The 21,235-nt window shown below is 44.9% G+C and overlaps 1 protein-coding gene across 1 annotated transcript in view; it reads left to right on the top strand.

Annotated features, from left to right (window-relative positions):
• Positions 1 to 21,235, top strand: part of LOC147717617 (E3 ubiquitin-protein ligase TRIM11-like) — a 658,037-nt gene that overhangs the window by 312,114 nt on the left and 324,688 nt on the right. The window lies entirely within an intron of this gene.

Below are 21,235 nucleotides of genomic sequence, written 5' to 3'. Positions count from 1 at the left end.
ATTGCTGGTCATAATGGGTAACCCAATCCTATTGTTTTACATTTGTTTACAATAAGTCACAGGCGTACATCTACTATTTGTCAGGACCCTGTATTGGGTCACGATAAACAAACAACGTGGTCACTCCTATTTTGTGGACACACGTTATTTTTTTAAACAAAATATAAATGTGTTATGCCAAACAGCGCATCTGTGAGCATAGGAGCTCCATCAGGTGCAAGAAAATCGCAACTAAACTCACGGAACATTTTTTGTCAGTTAATCACACCACAAATGACTTAAAATGGACAATAATCGAACAAATACCAACAGGCGATAACACTACCCATCGTCTATTCGAAAAAGAACAACGCTGAATATATATCGTTTATCAACCCACATATCCGGATTAAACGATAATATCCCATGGTCCACTGTGAGAAATAAATAATGAATGACACCGGTTAACATTTTGTTTGAACTAACACTCGATAAAAAATATTGATTCAATACTTGTGCCTTCAGATCAAAAACTACGGCTCCCTCACCATTCAGTCTTTTTCTGTCATTATATGAATCGTAGACATCAACCACATGTTGATTACTTTCTCTTTTGGGTTCCAACAGTCATTACACACAGTTTGCGATTGCTTTTCTGTATATCGTTATGAGGACAATAACGTTTTCAGTCTTTGTAGTAAAATTCGATATTCCCTTACATAGACAGAGCATTGCCTCTTTATATACGTTCCCTAAAAGACCGAGTGCATGCAAGGACATCACATGCTCTGGCGGCCCAATGAGGTATTAAGATACGTGGAAGTCGAGGACTCAGTATCCGCGGGACACCGCGCAGGAAAGATAGGCTTCTGGCGGGCTGATTCCGACCGACAAGTAAGAGATGAAAAATAACAGATTCTCTTTCTCCCTTGCATTACCGGTTGCTTCCCATCCAGGCATTTCCGATGTCGGTAACAATCTAATCGGGCTTCTGTCTTGTTTTGATTTGATTTTATTTTCCTTCAGAATGCTTGGAGGTTACCCACCCACTATGTCCATGAGGCACATTTAGTACCTTATCTAAGTCGCTGATCTGTGTATGCGTTCTAAGGGAATAATGGAAGGGTGCGTCTCTTTGGCATCACGATTTTAACAATAACTTTGGACTACCTGATTTTTCGCCACATTTGTATTTTGTTAAAAAAAAAATGTGTGTCCACAAAATAGGAGTACCCACTTTGTTTATGGTGACCCAATACAGGGTCCGTACAAATAGTAGAGGTACGCCTGTGACTTATTGTAAACAAATGTAAAACAATAGGATTGGGTAACCCATTATGACAAGCAATATAAGCGATACAATGTTGGTGCACATTAATGCATTCTATAATAGAGTGCATTAAAAACGAACAGAGATGAATGAGCAACTTGACCAGAACATTACTACCACTATGCCATGTATGCTTATGTTTCTGTTTCAGGTTCTTACACCGAATGCTGTACATAGAACAACACCCGTGAGTACGCGGTATTTGCACTGTAGGGTCTGAGAAGGGTGCACCTTAGCGTGTGCAGACCTCTCGTCCCTCCCATCCTGGTCCTGAAGGAAACCTATAATTACAAGAGGTTGAAACATGTCAACCATTTTTTAAATCACTTCCAGATACTATATGGCCAATAGCACCATGAGTAGTATCTCACTAGTTTTTAATTTGGTTACACAGACTCCAGAATAAAATTTCTGGAGGAGTATCTGATGTATACTTTTTTAATCACCTCACTAATCCTTTTCACCCCTCACTACACACAAAATAACCAGCTCCGCTGCAATTGCAGTCGTCGTAGCACACCTACGTGGCACTCGGCTACTTGGGTGGGTCCCGATGATGAAGCATGTCACCGACCAGGTCGGTGAGTGAGGGGTTTAATAAAAAAGAAAAAAACTTTTTTTCTATGTTTCTCATTTATTTCTTCTCTGCTTTGAGACTATTAGTGTTTTATGTCTTGGTGACTATATTTGGACTGCAGCCAATGACTTTCTGGATTGCAGTTATCTTGAAATAAGTCTGAGTTGTCCTCTGATGGTGCTAGTGGCTCCGGCAATCGAGGAACACGTATGTTCTTTCCCTCTACTTAATTGGATGGCTGAAATGTTCATGGATGAGAACGACTTCCTTTTGGAGGCAGTTGCTACATATGGTGCTTACAAGTTGTTGGACTGAAGTACGGATTTTGTTGCTTCTTAGAAACGTGCAATACTCGTGAATACTTTTGTTTGGGTCGTAACGTTTTGATTATTTTCTGATATATTATTGGTCCTTTTTGTACATCATAGCCCCATATGATTTTTCTTTATTTTGGATTCTTGATCATTCGTTATCTCGTTATTTTCAAGTTTGGCAACGTTTCTGAACTTGGTTCTGTCTCATTCTAACTTGAACTCTGCGTTCTATGACATTTTGCCCTGAGTGCTGTGTGTTCCCCGAACCTGGGGGGTGTAGTGTGGTTTATGGGCCTCTTTTGCGTGCATGTTAAGTTAGCATGGCTTCTTAGGAGTTTAAACGCCATTTTACCTTTTGCTGCTTTTTGCACACAACACTGCTTAGCTGTTTTTGCAGAGTTAGCTTTCTTAAAGGTCTATACTTGGTAAAAGGTATGTTTTTCGACATCTCTAGACATACATCGTGCCCCCAGTCTCTATAGTGAGTGCTGGGCCGCCAAGGTTATCATAACGTGCAAGCCTGTTTATCGGCGTGTCCGTGTAACACATTCTAGACATAACATTTTGGCAGCTGCAACCAGAGTAGGATTCTGGCGCCTTTATCATAGCCCACTTGCCATAATTTCACACACTTGGAAGATTCCAGGCATGCAGAGCGACTACCCGGTCCTGATGTAATTTACACTTACTGAGCGGACATGTAAATGGGGTCCCCCTAAGAAAGCTCAAGAGACCTTCTATAGTTTTATAATACATAGTTCCTAGATAGGGAGGGTGGTAAACTAGGCTCTTTTCACACCTGTTTGCACTATCATTGTAATAGGATTCCTCCTTTTGTATTTTATGGAATTGTAACCATGCTGACCATATTAATCATATGTGTGCTTATGTTGACTGAAATACTGCGCTTGAGATCACGTAGTTAAAATAAACATTTTAACCTTACTGTGTCTCTAATTACTCCTGTCCTGGACTGGTATGAGAGTATAACAAGAGTATTCTCACTTCCCACCATTCCTGAGATGGTTCTAAGTTGCATGTTCTCAGTTGTCTAATGATTGGTTTCTTTGCTATAGGACGAGGAGCTAATGTGACACTGATTGCTAGTCTGGTAGGGGATTTTGGGTTCTAAAGTGAGTTTATGGCACACCCTAATTCACTGAGGTCCTAAGTCTCTGTGCAGAGTTCTGTGTCCAAGCAGATTCCTGCAACAGTTGCTGACGTCAGCAGGGTCTTCGAGACGTCAGCAACATGGAGGAGGCGCAACACTTTTGGAGCCCAGAGAATAACTTTGCTACCAAGGAGGCATCCGGAGCTCAAAGTGGATACATTGAAATAATGGTACAGCTGAAGTCAAGGTGGCTAATAATACCCCCAATTCAATGGTGCTTGTATGATTAGCTTTAGAAGAATGAATAGCTGGGTTGGCCCAAGTGGGGATTGAATGTGTGACCCACAGAGGATGAACAGCCCACAAAGCTACCTCCGAGTTTGATTGGAGCAGAATGAGACAGACATCAGGGATGAATCAGAACCAGCTCTCAGGATGCAGAGTTCGACAGTGATGGCTCTGAGGTGACAGCAGAGAGATTAACAGAGGTGAAATATATCTGCAGAACGGTCGACAGAACTCGAGACAAGGGCAGCCGGGAGGAATCTGAGCCGGGACCCGGGGTTGTGCATGCAGCACAGTGTTTGCATAAGCCGAAACCAGCTGGTGATAAATCTAATAAAGATCACATTCAAATGTAAATAGGAACGCTAATTCGATCCACTTAAGCGCCGTTAATGAAGGGGAACGGTCTAAAGTGCAGTCAGGACAGATGTGCAGCTCACACTCTACTCACTCTCTACTACTCGTTCTTACTCCCTCTCAACTAATCACTCTCCTACTCTCTACTACTCACTCTCTATTAATCACTCTACTACTCTACTACTCACTCTTTACTACTCACTGCTACTCTACTACTCACTCTCTACTACTTACTCTACTACTCACTCTCTATTACTTTCTCTACTACTCTCTACTACTCACTCTCTACTACTCAATCTTTACTACTCACTCTCCACTACTCGCTCTCTACTACTCTTTACTAATCACTCTTTACTAATCACTCTCTACTACTCACTCTCTACTACTCACTCTCTACTACTCACTCTCTACTACTCACTCTACACTATACTACTCACTCTACTACTCTACTACTTTCTACTCGCTCTCTACTACTTTCTACTCGCTCTCTACTACTCACTCTACTACTCTCTACTGCTCACTCTACTACTCTCTACTGCTCACTCTCTACTACCCTCTACCTCTCTCTACTACTCTCTACCTCTCTACCTCTACACCTCTACCTCGCTACCTCTCTACGCGCACACATATGCACATATGTTGTTGTTGTATAAGCTTTATTCGATATAAAAAATATCATGAAAGCATTTACAGAATAAAGAGTTCCAATGATAAAGGACATACAACATGGAAATACACACATATTATAAATAGAGATATTAATCATTAAAAATCCATCAATAAAACCTAAAACATATCATTCGGGGACATACTGCAAAGGGAGGATAGAAGAGCCAAGAGAGGGTAGGCCAGTATTCCATGCTAACGATTCCACTTCCGAACCATAGGGCTGGTGCACTGTGGAGTTTACTTTTGGGGCCACATATTTTGTTGGATTCCCAGCCAAAAGCTTCTGGGTTGCCTGGACTAACACTTCTTTTCTACGATCTTTCTCAGTGTTCGCCAGGTTATGCCCAGAAACTTGGCCACTCCGCAAATCATTATTGATGATGAGGTGTCAGTACTTAAAATGCGGAGTGCTGTGCGATGGTTCATTGGGCCCGACATTTTACACACTGGTTTAAGCCATTTAGCTCTGGCCCTTCTATAGGCCGGACAGACAAAGAGAAGATGAGCAATGAACTCATTGTGATAGCGACAACCTGGACAGGGCACCAGTGACAAATTTGGCCCCTTCCGGAGCTCTGTCACACTGTTAGCAGGGAGGGTCCCGAGTCTCAGCTTGATATACAGGGACCTGTCCCAAGAGACCTGGATGAAATCTAGATACGGTTCCAAGACACAGGTAATTTTGTGATCAAATAACCCCTTGGTCAATTTTCCCAATTTGGGGTTCAGGAGCTCTTGTGTCTGCACCCAGTCCCAATAAACTCTCTTCAGATCTTGCTTTGTGGGTGGGACCTGGGTGGCCCATGCCTCTTTGAACCACAAGGCGGATAAAAGCTGACAGAGGTCGACTATCCATTTGATTCGACTCCCGAAATCAGCTAGTATTACTTCATCGAGGGCGGCCGCATAATTGGAAAGCTCAGGAGTCCTCCTTATGCGCGCCCAAAATAACAGGGGACGCAAACGGACGATGTCTTGTATGGAACGTTTCCCCAGGTCATAAAATAAGGGTTTCAACGGGGTGGATGGAGGAAGGGAAATAACGTCTCTCAGGAACTTATTTTCAGATTTGTGAGGTAATATGAATTTTTATGGTTAATTGTGTCCCCTATCGTAGACCCCAACGGCTCCATGTACATGCTTCTAGTACATGTAAGTTCCCTCCACAACCAGCTATGAAGACGCAAATACATTTGCGTCCAACGTTAACATGTCCTCTTTCAGATCCACCATGAATGGGTCCGATATTCAGTTCCTAAGTGTGCCTTGCCAACGTCTTTACATGGTGCACTTTCATGTTTTTCTGGCCCTGGCGAGTTGGGCCTTGTTTTCTGCCATTCAAGCTTTCTCCTGCCTTCTGCCTCTGGAAGCTGCAGCCTGAACCTGCATCTGTATCCATGACCTTTCACTCACTCCCTGCGCGGCTAGCGGTGCCTGGCTCAGCCTGCCGGCCTGCCAAGACTGTATTCAGCCTTCAAGTTATCTGCTCCGCTCCTCGAAAAATACATTCCTGTCTAGTAGTTTAGGTAAACATCCTTCTCAGCTGCAGAGCAAAGGGCCCGGCCTTTCTGTCTCCATGCAAGTAATTCATAGCTTCCGTTACCATGGTAGGCCCATGGCCCCTCACATCTCCTGTAGACACGTAGTCGCATATGCACGCACTAGCAGTCAGTATAGAATAGCCTCTGCCCGAGAGACCTTTCCTTCTAGATAATACAGTTCCTCAAACACAAGATATCAGATATGATTTGGGATTAGGTTGTTCTGACACTCCAGACTTCTGTCTCCACATGTAGGGCTAAATGTCAAGTCCCCTTCACCCTCCAGTTACACGTCAATCATACGTCATGCTGCTGCGCGCGCATCTCTGCCACATGTTTTTGCTGACTCTGCAGGATCCTTCTAGGGATCCACCCACTTATGACACCTTTATGTGACGTTTCTAGCACACACCTCCGTGTACGCCCTAGTGCACGCCTTCTGTTACGTATTTCTGTTATCTCGTTTCTCTCAGCTGTTACGCCTTCTGCATTCAATGTTACTGTATGAAATGACTATATATATGATTACTTGTTAATAAATCATTGTACATGTCCATTGCAATTCCCACTCAGAACCCTCGTGGCGATGAGCCATGCTACCTGGTTCGAACCAATTCCTTTTTAAGGAATAAAACCCCCTTTAAACCTCCGATACCACGGATTCTGCCTCTTCATTTTGACTGAGTTATTCTTATTGAACTTTACCGCATAAATTCCGTATAGGTAATTAAAATTTACCACCCTGTTAGCTCCCTAACATTCTCAAAGCCCCAGAGTTCGGCCCCATACAGGGCCGAAGGGAGCGCCTTGCCATCATAGACCGCAAGGGCCGGGGCGTTGTTCCCTGGCAATAGCCCCTGAAACCCGCTTGTGGTTCAGGAGCATTTTGGCTAAATAGGGACCCCACCTCATGTTCTTAGAGACGCGGATTCCCAAGTAGCCAAAAGAATCCACACAGTCCAGAGGGGAGTCGTTCAGAGTGATGCCATTTCTGAAGCATTTAGAGGGGTTAATTGACATCAATTTAGTTTTATCAGTGTTGATTGTCAACCCGCGGGCTTTACAGAAAAGGCCAAACCTATTCGGAAGTTTCTGGAGTCCGCCCGGTGATTTAGATAACAGAAGAGTATCGTCGGCGAACAAGAGGATTGGAGTCTTCTCGCCCGCCAGGGTTGGAGCATCTGCTGGTTCCTGCCCAAGATAATCCACCACCCCGTTGATGAATAACGAAAACAGGGGGGGGGGGGGTCAGCACACAACTCTGGCGGACCCCCCTGTCCACCGCGATCCTCTGTCATTTGCCCAGCGATCCCCATCTGATTTTAGCATAGTTTCCGTCATGAAGACGTTTAACTATGTCAAGGATCAGTGGGCAAATACCCTGTTGCTGAAGGCTTTGCCACAGTTTATCCCGGGGTACCAGGTTGAACGCGGTCTTTGAATTTATAAAGGCCAGGTACAGACTGCCTTTCCCTAGAACCACTACTTTCCAGTAAATCATAAAGAATCTGAATACCTGGTCCATAGTTCCCACCTTCTGCCTAAACCCCGCTTGATAATGGGACAGAACATTGTCATCCTCAATCCATGCTCCGATTCTCGTGAGGAGGACCCTGCTGACCACCTTCTGAATAACGTCAATCAAGCTGATCGGCCGGTAGTTGGCAGGGTCCTCTCTATCCCCCTCACCGCCAGGGCTAGTGTCGCCCTCTTTTCTTTAGAGTCTGAAGAGTACTAAGGGTTGCTAGGCCTTGCCACGCCTTGGGCCTACTTTCCCTTCAGTAATAAAAAAGAAACTTAGTTGGTCAATCGAGTCCTGGTAGAATCGATGGAAGTAAAATGGATTCCCCTCACTGGAGAGCCCCATGAGTTCCACATTCTTCAACTCCAACACATGCTTAATATGTTGCAGTGTGTGAACCTGTTGGGAGATTTTCAGCCATTTAAGGCCCCTATTGCAATTGGAGGGGCTTACCTCTCTTGTTGTTAATACAGGAGGGGTGCGTTCCTGCCTGACAGCCGGGGACCAGAGATTATTAATAGCTAGGCAGAGGGGATTGTGGTCACCATCTATGGAGGGTTTAACCTCCATGTCCTGTAGATCTCCCCATAGACGAAGATCAAGAAGAATGTAATCTATTCTAGTTGGCGAACTAATCCCGTTGAAAGTGTTCGCACCATTTGGGTCCGATCTTGTCCTCCCATTAGCGGCCCTCAAATCAAATTCCAAGGTGAGGGCATTGATTTGAATGGCCCTCTGGGACCACTTTTTAATGGGAGGAAGACTGAGGGACGGAACGGCCCATTTAGCATCTTCTTCAGTGACACTTCTGTACTCAGTGGTTCATACGTACAGTTGAGATCCCCCGCTACTATAATATTGGAATGTGGCGAAATGCCAGAAAGCAGGGATTCCAGAGCTACTATGGTCTGGGATATCTGGGCACTTGCGGGGCCTCTAACATAGACATTAAATAGTTCCAGGACAGCACTATTAGGTGTACCTTTGATTGACAGATGCAAAATGTCATGTGATGAGCTCTCGTGCACAGTTATTAACCAGTCTAAGCTGATGCTAACCCAGATCATTAACCCCCCCCCCCAATCCCCCCCAAGGGGCGTCCCTTGCCTGAACTAATGACCGGGATAAAGTAAGAGGAGAAACCAGATTTATGGAGGGGGTTAAGCTCCAAGTCTCTTGAAAAATAAAAATCTCGAATTTCTCAACAAAGTTATTCCATTCTGGGAGCAAAAGCTTCTTCTGCAGGCCTGCCACATTCCAGGAGAGAAGGTTGATCACTTTTAAGTTGGTCCTAACCTCCCCTGATGGAATATCCCCAATACCATGTGGTGAAAGTACTTCTCCAACCTCCCAACCCTCACCCTCACAGATCCCGATATGGCTGGGGCTTGTGACTGTGACGTTCTCTGCATAACTTACTGCTAGATTGTCTAAGCTAGAATGTTCAATTGGGCATACATCTAGTCAGTCCACATTGCTCAGATCCGATCCTCCCCCATTACTCTCCAATGACTCTTGGATCTCCACTCCCATTAGGGACCATATGGGGAAGCGTCTAATCTGGATAGTGGAATACTCTGGAGAAGACGTGCGAAATTCCAGGGCTAATAGATTCTCAGCAAGAACTGCATCAGTTAGCAATAGCTCGATGCAGTCTTGCATCGAATTATGTGATGTACCCCTTCTTGCTCTTACAATGTCCTCGCGGATTATGGATCTACATCCCCTCACATGCCGCAACCAGTGAATGGCCTTATTGCGAAGGGATTTGCCCCTTTCATATCCTTGGTTAGCGGAAGGGTTAGGGACTTTAGTCATGTAGACTATAGCCTGGGTGTTTGTGATCATATTCGTGGCCCCGGATCCCTGATCCAAAGAGCCCCCGGTTTTAGCAGAGCTGTTTGGGGCCTGAGATGTTTTCAATGACTCAGCAGAAGATTTGCTAGAACCAGGGGCTGAGGCCATCGAGGTGGAGGGGACTCCCTGGCTTCGCTGCCCTGGATGAACATCATCACCCCCCACAGTGGGGGCCCGCAGGTGTGGGGTTGGTTGGGGCAGTGAACACAAGCTGGAACAGGGATGTTGACCCTAAGATGTAACACGTCAATCACTTTCCTTAAGGACACCACTTCTTTTTGAAGAGATTCCACTTTCTCCAGTAGACCTTCTAGTGTTATTTTTACAAGGGCACTTAACCAAGGTGTCGGTGATGGCACATGACTTTTTTACCACTGGTGAAAATCCCTCCCCCAAATACTCCAACACCGCAAAGCGATTGGAGCAAGGAAGAGTTGGGCTCATCAGATGTTCCCTTGGCGATTGAAACCTCTACAGTGGTTTGGTTGGGGAGTAGAGTTGAGAGAGGCATAGGAGGGTGGGCTAATAGACCCTCAACTACTGGGCTGGAAGAGATGGAGTTAGTATGCTGTGGTGACTTTTTTTTTTAACCTTGAGGGAATTCATCTTTGTGGGTCAGCACCCCGAGCCTCCTCCTGACAATCTAGACCAATACCGGGTAAAGAGTTGTCACCTCCCAGAATTAGCTCACATTCGTGGACTATGGTCTTGATTCTATCTAAGACGCAATTGCTTGCTGCATGGGTTGCTTTTTTACCTTTTTACCTTTCTTGTTCCCAGTCACCCCACCTCCCTCCATTGTCTTCCTTTTTCCCATTAAAGAACGAAAAACAGGTAATACTTGTAACAAGGAGCAATGCTAACAATGAAAGACAACTGTGCCTTGATTAATTACAGGTGTTCTGGAGGGGAGCTAAGAATGTCCGATTTTCCAAAGCCACGGGCACAGGCCTGTAGGAAACACAGGGCAAGGACAGCAAAACAGTACCTTAAGTCTTGAGTCCAAGGTGGAAGAGGGAGGTCCTGCCCTGCCTCTTCCTGATGCTGTGACGCGGGAGAGTGTGACCGCTGGGGCCGCTGGGAGATGGAGTTCCCCACTGCGCGCGTGTTGTAGTGAGCCCGTTTGTTGCAGTCCCCCCGGGACTGGGTTTCAGCAGGCTTAATCCGGTGGCGCGTGGTATGCCCAGAAGCAAGTAGAGAGGCGTCCCCATATGTATATATATATATGCATATGCATTCATATATGTATGTGTATTACCTACTGGCGGTCACCAGTGGGTAGTTATAGTAGGACCTAGTTTCCATAGGAAAAGCTCAACATTCTATTCCAAATAACTTTGACGCCGGATGACGATTCTTAGAAGTTTTCAAAACTGGTGGGGCGTGCGGGTCAGCTCCTATCTTGAAAGTTTCGGGGTGATTCGGTAAGCGGGGGCCGAGACAAAAGGGGGGTCCCAAAACGTGTTTTCTCCATCCTATTTTCCATAGGAAACTTTAGACACGGCTACAGCCCGAACTGCTGAACGGAATTACACCAAATTTGGCAAAAAGGTAGCCCTTGGTTCAGAAAAAACTTTTTGTTAAATGGTGTAAATCCATTCAGTAGTTGTTGAGAAAATCTAAATTAAATAAATATAGATATATAGAGGCACACAGGATCCGCGCACCCTGCAGATCTGGATCCGCGCACCTTGCTGATCACGAGCTGCATTCTAATTGGCTGTCAACACTCCAAAGCAGGAACAGTTGTCAGCCACCGAACCGAGGCCAAGAAAACAGTAAAATAAAGACGCAAAACAAAATAAGGGGGCAGGGTTGAAACACCCTGACCCCCTAGGCCTGCTTAGGGGGTCCCACAAGGATCCCCAGGGCCCAAAAAAAAAATATATTTTTTTAAATGCCAAGTTGCACGCTGGGTGCGTGGATCCAGCCGCTAAAATAAAAAAACAAAGCCCGGGCTCCTGGGCTTAGTTTAAATGAAGCCCCAGGCTGGGCCAGGTCCCGGGGGCAGAAAAAAATGTGTGGGGGGTCCTCAATCCCCCCCCCACACTGCCCCGGAGACCGCCACCCCCCAGGACTTTGCACAAAGATTTGTGGGGGAAGCACATGGCCCCCCGCAGCCCCGGGGACCGCCACCCCCCCAGGGCTTTGATTTTTTTACGTGGGGGGCATCCAAGCCATGGGGACCGCCACCCCCCTGGGGCATTTATTAATAAATTTGCGGGGTTACACTCTGCCCTGGGGACTGCCACCCCCCGAGGCTCTTATTTTTTTAATTATTCATGTGGTGGAGGGCTGGAGACCCCCTAGACCCGGGGACCACCATTTCCCCAGGGCTTTTGAAATGTTGTGAGGGGGGCCGCGGGCCCCCCTTCTGGAGCCTTTGATGGCCCTGGGGACCGCCACCCCCCCAGGGCCGGCTCCTGCAGTGTCCCGGGGTACCCAGCCAAGGGACACTGCTGTTTGCTACGGTAGGGCTGGAGCACGTCTCCCGCCCTACCGTAGCAATCTCTGCTTTGGATTTTGGAAGAGAGAGAAGGGAAACCTGGTCTCTCTTCCAAAATTCAAAGCAGAATTGCTTTTCCACACGGGGAGCTGCATGTTAGCAGCTCCCCATTTGGAAAAGCAATGCCGGTTCTTGCAGGACGCGTGGAGCTGGCGGGACCGTGGGGGCATTGGGGCTCCCCCAACGGTCCCCATCTAAGTGCATAGGCCCCGGGGGATGGGGTCCCTGGGGCAAATAGAAATTAGTGGTAGGATGCTGTTATTTTTTTTTACGAAAAGATTTGGAGTCCCGACCCCAGCGCAACGCTCAGCTGGTGTGAACGCGTTGAATGCACGCCTCCCAGCGCGGCCCCCTGGTGTGAACGTGCTGGGTGCGCGACTCCTAGACGGGTTGGGTGCGCGGCTCCCAGCAAAAAAAATTACGATTTTTTTTATTATACATCTAGGTTATATGTTTGGATCATGGCTTGTGCTTATTGGGATATTTTGGTATCTACATGTAAGTGCCCATGCAGAGTCTAAAGTTGTTGAGAGACTGTTTGCCTCATCTGTGAAATATACACCATCACTCCTGTAGATGTCATCCATATTAAAATGCAGATTGTTGTTGTATATGGACCCCATACTATAATCTCTTAGGTAAACAGAAACAGCTTCATTGACATGGTTCCTAGCTTTCTCAATCTGTGGACAAAATTGAATGGACCAGTTCCATTTCGGTCTTTGGCATCTGTTAGAGTGTACAAAGGCAGTTAGGGGGAAAAGTGACATCAATTCTGCAAAGGTGTCCTACATTTGTATTTGTATTTGATACTTATAAAACGCGAACTGTCGCTCCGAAAGGAGCATCCTGGCGCTAAGTAAAGTGGGAGAAACAACGGTGAGAACTAAATGGCGGCCATTACATAGGCATCTGACAAATTAAAAATCCAGGTTTTAAGTTGTTTCCTGAACAGGCTCTCTAGGTTCAAGAGTCTAAGATCTTTAGGCATGGAATTCCAAGCCTTAGATGACAGGACAGTTAGGTTTTTACCACCTTAGTTTTATAGTGGAATTTGGGAATACTAATTAGGTCACCGCCTACTGATCTTAAAACTCTAATAGGGTTGTAGCGGGTATATCTTCTTGAGAGGTACCTGGGGCCAATATTATTTAGCGCTCGGAAGGTAGTCAGAAGGATTTTAAACAGAATCCTTTTGTGAAGGGGAAGCCAGTGAAGTGTCCTAAGGGCCATAGATGCAGAGGATTTTCTAGGCAGTTTAAGTACCAGTCTAGCTGCCGCGTGTTGCACGCATTATAGTTTTTTTAACGTAAGCTTTTTTACACCTGCCATAAGACCATTGCAATAATCGAGACGGGAGAGTATCGGGGCCACTGCAACCACCTTCCTCGATTGTATAGGGAGGAAATCGAAGAATTTCTTTAGGGATATAACACCAAAACAACTTCCTGCGTCATTCCTTACATGATGGTCAAAGGACAATGAGGAATCAAAGAGTATACCAAGGTTTCTGGCAACTTCAACCGAACTGGGCGGCGCCGTGGTGGCCTCTGGCCACCATTTGCTGGGGCTAAAGTTGAAATTTTTTCCCATGAGCAGTATTTCCGTTTTGTTTGCATTACATTTCAGGTGGTTGTTTTCCATTTGGTGTAAATTTGCACAACCTGGATTATTTGTCTCCCTCGTTCTGCCTTGGGGTCTACACCACTAGAGCGCTAACGCGGTGCCGGAAACGTTATGCCGACCCGCCTGAAGATTAGCGCTCTAGTCAGGGGCGTGAGGTATTTCGGGCTCCCCCCCCCTCCACTTCCTGCCTCCTATTTAGGCACGAATGTGGCGAATGCGCAAAGGGCGCGCCAAAGGAAGCCCGTCAGCGCCCGTCCGCGCCAAGTCCGCAACAGGCGCAGGCCACGCTGGACAAAATACCCCGAAAACGGTCTACCATGCATGTGCCCTCCGAGAGCTCAACCTCAGAAGTAAGTGTTTGTGCGTCATTCCAAGTAATCAGATATGGGTCCCTTTCTCCTGTAGAACTTGTTCATGGACTACACCATGGTCGGCGCCCGATGTTCCTCCCCTCTCAGATACCACTATTTCCAATCTACTTAGCTTTAAAGGGGGGCTTATCAATGCACGGTCTATGTGCTGTCATATTCAGGATATTAAGGAATTAATCCTTGACCACCAATTAGACTTCCTTTTTATAACTGAGACATGGCTCAATGATTGTAGCAAACCTGACCTGGCAATCGCTCTTCCGCTCGGCTACGGCATTTTTAAACAGGACAGGCTGAGTGGAAGAGGAGGCGGAGTTGCAATAATCATCAGAAACTCGCTGAAATGTCATACATCCAATCTGGGCCCCCTTAAAGGCGTTGAAGGCATAGGTTTTTCTATTATGCTCAACGCCTCCTCTTCTTTTACTGGTGACCTAATATATCGCACCCCGGGTAATGCGTCCATGTTCTTGGAGTCCCTGGGTGAATCTTTAGGTCAACTTTTACTACATTATCCATATTTTACTCTCCTGGGCGATTTTAACCTCCAGTTTGAGTCCAAAACTGATTCCCAGGCTATTCATTTTCATCAGACACTTGAAATATTCGCACTTTCCCAAAAAAGTGGTAAATGTCACCCATGGTGCAGGACACACACTTGATGGGGTTTGCTCCAACTCACCCCCCCGCCCCCTTGTGACATTGACTCCTATCCCGCAAATTTGGACGAATCACTGTTTTGTAACGTTCAATATCAATGTGCACCGCCCTTCTAAAATAGCGAAAACATTCACACAGCCTTCAGCCAACCTGAACTGGACGATGGTTGCCGAAAGCATTAAGCTCAAGCTCCCTGTTCAACTTCTGGTTCCCAGCTTGTCTGGTGACGTCGATCGTGACTCGAAAACCTTTCACATCTGGATGCAGCAGGTTACTGCAGATCTTGCCCCCCCAAAGCGCTCCCCAAAAAAGGTGAAAAGGAAAAAGATAAGTGCCCCTTGGTACACACAGTCCCTTGCCGAAATACATCTTCAGTGTAAAAAAAGCGAACGCACATGGAGGAAAACATATGACCCGATGGCGAAAGCTCTCCATGTAAAACATAGGAATGCATATTTTTCCAACATAAAAATTGCCAAAAAGGACTACTATACCAGAGCCATCAAAGATGCTCAACAAAAAACAGTTTTTTCCATAGTCAAATCTTTCACTCATCCGAAAGCCCTACAATTGGGACTTCCGTCGTCCCAAAGTCTATGCAATCAGATCGCGGACTACTTTGAGGAGAAAATCAAACTCCTACAGGGCGATTTTTCATCCATCCCTTCATCCACCATGCTAGGCTCTAATGACATCACTGTGACAGCGGCACATACTCTTAGTATGTTTCAACCAGTGACTCTTGTGCAAACTCGCCAAGCCATTATAGCTTGTAAATCGGGATCGCCCTCCGACTCCTGTCCTCCGCTGATCCTTCACCAGATTATTGATGTAGTGAATCCCATCATAAATGCCATAGTCAATGCTTCACTTAGTTCAGGCATTGTTCCATCTGATTGGAAAAAAGCAATAGTTAAACCATTAATGAAAAAACCTAATAAAAATAAAACTGATCTCGCCAATCTATGACCAATATCCCTCCTCCTGGTGCTCGGGAAGATAACAGAATATATCGTCCACCAAGAGCTAAAGAACTTTGTGGAAATGCATAATATCCTACACCACCAGCAATCTGGTTTTTGCTCAGGGCACTCCACTGAAACTGCCCTTATCGAACTTACCAAATCCATTAAAAATTTACTAGATGAAGGAAAAAAAGCTGTTCTGATATTACTCGGCCTATCGGCGGCGTTCGATACTATTTCCCATAAAATACTTATGGGTAGATTGAGAGAAACAGGAATCACAAAAGCTGCCCTTGACTGGATAAGCTCTTTTCTATCTGAGAGAACCCTAAACCATTCCATTGGGACCTTTTCTCTTGAGCGAAAAAAAGGTTTCTTCTGGAGTCCCCCAGGGATCCATTTTGAGCCTGCTGGTATTTAATATTCACATGGTGCCCCTCTTTACTCTAATCGAATCATACGGGATACTAGTAACATCGTATGCTGATGATACTCAATTGATTGTATCCTTAGATAAGAACTCCACCAATGCTGAACAGAATTTCCAGAATTGTTTGACTGACGTCTTTCTGTGGATGGAAAACAACCACCTGAAATGTAATGCAAACAAAACGGAAATACTCCTCATGGGAAAAAATGTCAACTTTAGCCCCAGCAAATGGTGGCTAGAGGCCACCATGGCGCCGCCCAGTTCGGTTGAAGTTGCCAGAAACCTTGGTGTACTCTTTGGTACATTATCATTTCCAGACCTACCCCAGTCAATGTGCCAAGGTCATTGCCACCACAGTGCACAATTATGTGGTCAGGGTGTTGGAGATGCAAAAAGGATTTAACCAATGGCATCAATTGGTGCCACTTTATTCCTCTCTGTGTAAACCATTTAATGTCCACATTTTGTAAACCTAGGTCTAAGTCAATATGTCTCTCAATCATCCAGCACTATCAACATATCCTATCACTCCGCAATACCTAAGCACTTATAAACTCAACATGTACTTTCTTTGCAGCACTGAAATCATTGTACTTACTAGTCATGTACCTAGAACAAAGCCTAGCCAGTAAAACTAGTATAGCTACAATATTCTGTGCAATATGCACGCAGACCTCTAATCAGCTACACAGCATTGATACATTCTTTTAAATACTCAGTTAGTACCTATGCAGTTTAGGAATCCTTCTGTCTGTCCAATGCACTTCTCCATTCAACCACCCAGCACTATCTAGGTATCCTATCACTCTGCCAATACCTAAGCACTAATAAATTCAGCATGCACTCTCTTTGCAGCACCGAAATTACTCCAGTTATTAGTCATATACTTAAGGAATGGCCTAGCCACTAACACAAGTGCAGGTACAATATTTTGTACACTATGCATGTAGACCTCTAACCAGCTACATACTATTGATACACTCTTCAAAATACCCAGTTAGTACCAATGCAGTCTAGGAATCCTTCTTTCTGTCCCATGCACTTCTCCATTCACCCATCCAGCACTATCTATTTATCCTGTTACTCCACCAATACCTAAGCACTTATAAATGTACAATACACTGTTTGTAATACTGTAATTATTCTAGTTACTAGTCATGAACGTATGTAATGGTCTAGCTACTAACACAAGTAAATTATATTAATAATATTTTGTGCACTATCCAAGGAGACCTCTAACAAGCTACATAATATTGATACACTCTTCTAAATACACAGTTAGTACTCATGCAGTGTAGGAATCGTCCAGTCTGTCCCATGCACTTCTTTAATCACTTATCTACCACTATCTACTTATCCGAACACTCCACCAATACGTAAGCACTTATAAATTAAGTGTTCACTCTGTTTGCAGCCCTGTCATCTTTCCAGTTACTAGTGGTATTCTTATAAAATGACCTAGGCCCCAACACAAGTACACATACTATTCTGTGCATAATTCCTACAAATCTCTAAGCAGATACATACTATTGGTCCACTCCATTAAATACTGAAGTAGTACCCATGCAGCGTAGGATACCTCCTGTCACTCTCATGCAATTCTTCAATTGCATGAGAGTGACAGTCTGGAACAGTGAATCTTTTTAACGATTTTTTTAAAATTGTACTTTGTGTATAAATATTTGTAAAATCACTCCCTGAGCACTTCCCACCTTGTGTGCACGCTCGCGCTCACCGCGCTGAAGCTGGGGCCACAGCAGACGATTTAACGCTGCAAACTGATAAAACAGCACCGCCATCTTGGGTGAGTCAGAGGGCGAGCAGATTACTTGCTCGGCCCTCCCACCCTGACCGCTATAAAATGGTACCTCCCCCCCGGAAGCGCAGCGGGCGCGTCGGCGGCGTGCCGAAGGCTCGCCAAAAGCAAGCCCGTCTACGCCCGGCCGTGCCTGTTCCGAGCCTAGGGCCATCCCCCCTGGATCACAGACTCCTCGTCTATCACATTCAGGTATCTGCTATGATGCTGGCTATTTAAAATCTCTTAACATCAATAATGCCCATTGCGCCCCAATCAACCTACATACTCTCAACTATGTTTCATACACTTGCCCCCATTGTTCATTTCATATTATGGACCATCCCCACTTATTAAATCCAGTTGTTACATCCTATAATAAATCCTCCAATACCATCAAACTAGCCCTTCTAAATGTACGATCACTCCCGAAACATAGGTATGAGATTGCACACCTTACTGAAAGTTGGCACCTGGATATCCTGCTACTTACCGAAACCTGGGGAGACCAGGCGTCGGACCCTGATTTTACCTCAGCCACTCCGGAGGATTTCTCTAACATCAGACTTGACAGATCGCTTAAAAGAGGGGGGTTGGGAGGGCAGCTATTATATATCGCAATACTTTTCACTTACGCTCAGAACCCTTAAGAATTAACACATGCGAGGCTCTGAATTTCACTTTTGTTACTCCTTATTCCACTTCCTTTAGAGGCATTTTGCTTTATCGTCCCCCAGGACCACGCTCCACTTTTCTGTCTTCCTTGAGTCGGCTCTTAGAGCCAATTCCTGGAGAAAATAACTTTACCATCCTGGGTGATTTTAACTTTCACCTAGAGAGGAAAGAGGATCCTGACACTCACTCCCTCCTCACTGAAATTAATTCAGCAGGCCACACTCAACTTGTCCACTCCTCTACGCACTTAGCTGGCCACATATTGGATGGAATTTTTTCTAATCTTAACCCCTTAACCATGGAGCATATAATACCACTCACATGGACAGATCATTCTGCTGTCTGCTTCAATATTCTCCCTCTTACCCCAACCCTCATGAAACCTTGTAAACCCAATACTTTTAAATCCTGGAAAAATATTAATGTTCCCGAATTTAGTAATAAATTAGGTCCCCTGAAAGAAATTGACACTTCTGATCCAGAAGCCGCGGCCATCCATTACACTACATGTATTAAGACTGCAATTGACACCTCCGTTCCCATAAAAAAACGCTCTGCCAACAGACTTTCAAATTCTGCCCCATGGTTTACTGAAACACTCAGGTTAGAAAAACAAAGCTGCAGACGCCAGGAACTCAAGTGGCGCAATAACTATGACCCTTATGAAAAAAGTTGCTACAAAGAGAAGCTAAAAAACTACAAATTATCGATCATCACTCAGAAAAGCATTTGAATCAGCGCAAGATTCAATTAAACAAATTTTTCAGGTCGTTTCCCATCTCTCCGGTCATGACAAACCCTCTACTACAGAAGCCTCTCAACCCATGTGCAATGCACTTTCCACTTATTTTCAAGAAAAGGTCTGTGACATCTATTCCAACTTTAATAAACTCACCAATGATGCACATCAGACCTATACTCATACCATATCTAAATCCACACCCCCCAATCTTCCCAATTTTTCTTTCAATCACACTTCGCCTGAGCTAGTTCACAAACTTATGATGTCTATCAACTGTGGCTCACCCGAAAACCCCTGCCCTCATTCAGTTTTTAAAATGGTCCCACAGATCTCAATTGCTCTTGCAGAAATCTTTAATGCCATGATTACATCGTGCACCTACCCTACCATATGGAAAAAGACCGTAATCAAGCCATTACTTAAAAAAAACACCTTAGATCCTTCCAAAGTCACTAGTTACAGACCCATAGCATGCATTCCCAACCCATCTAAGATCATTGAAAAAATTATGAACACTCAATTATCTGAATACATAGATATTAACAACTGCTTAGATGCTTCCCAATTTGGATTCAGGAAGGGACATGGGACGGAAACGGCACTGATAAAAGCTTCAGATGAGATAAGAATGATCCTCGACAAAAGAGGTGCAGCGGTGCTCATACTACTTGACCTGTCCGCGGCTTTCGACACGGTCGATCATTCTATTCTTATTGACCGTGTCGGAAAAGCCGGAGTCTCATCAAATGCCGTTTCACTCCTGACTTCCTTCCGGACAGACCGAGAGCAATCTGTTTCCATGGGCACATTCTCTTCTGACTCCTTTTCACTACCTTGTGGAGTCCCTCTGGGATCCACGCTGAGTCCAACACTTTTCAACATTTATGTGGCGGACTTAGCGAGGGTCATTAAAGCTCATCGTCTAGCAGTTACATCGTACGCAGACGATACACAGCTTGTCCTGGCCATTAACAACAATGGAATGGAAGTTGCCAATAACTTCCAAAAAGGAATGCTTGCCATATGCAATTGGATGAATTCAAACTGTCTGAAGCTTAACTCTGATAAAACCAAGGTGATGGTGTTTGGGAAACTTATTCCCGCATGGTCTCCCACCTGGTGGCCTCAAGACCTTGGCCCCCCACCTAACCCTGTCACCAAGGTTAGAAATCTGGTTGTAATTTTTGACAACGGACTCTCATACATTCATCAAGCCAATTCAATAGTTTCTGCCTCCTTTTTTACACTTAAAATGATCAAAAAACGTCAACCTTATCTTCCCTCAAACACCATAAATTATTTGATTTCAAGTTTACTAATATCTCGAGTCGACTAATGTAATGCCCTAATGCTCAAGAACAAGTAGTCAAACTTCAGCTGGTCCAAAACGCGGCTGCAAGACTCGTCACAGGCACACCCAAATTTAAACCTATCTCAAATATCATTCGCAAACTTCATTGGCTACCGATCAGACAGCGAATTAAATTCAAAGCACTCTATATTGCTTTCAAAAGCATTCATGAAAAAGCGCCTTCTTTTCTTAAAGATGCCCTTTGCCCCTATCGACCATCACGCACTCTCAGATCTGCTGATGCTAACCTTCTGAAGATAATCAAAACCAATAAGGCTACTTGGGGAGACAAATCCTTCGCAGTAGCCACGGCTAAACTATGGAACACCTTGCCAGGTGATCTCAAAAACATTCCTACATTACTATCATTTAGGAAGCAGCTGAAGACTTGGCTATTTAATCACTAGATTCCATCATTCTCTTGGGTCCATCCTTTCAGTTTTCTGTCATAGCGCCAAGACACCCTTGGGTAATTGTGCGCTCAATAAATTGCATAAAATAAATAAATAAAATAAATCACCCTTCCAGCACTATGTTCTTATTGTATCAGTCTGCCAATACCTAAGCACTTA

Source organism: Lissotriton vulgaris, chromosome 5 (genome assembly GCF_964263255.1).
Source record: "Lissotriton vulgaris chromosome 5, aLisVul1.2, whole genome shotgun sequence".
Lineage (NCBI taxonomy): Eukaryota > Metazoa > Chordata > Amphibia > Caudata > Salamandridae > Lissotriton > Lissotriton vulgaris.
Note: the sequence above shows the minus strand (reverse complement) of the source record. Positions and strands in the feature narration are given on the sequence as shown.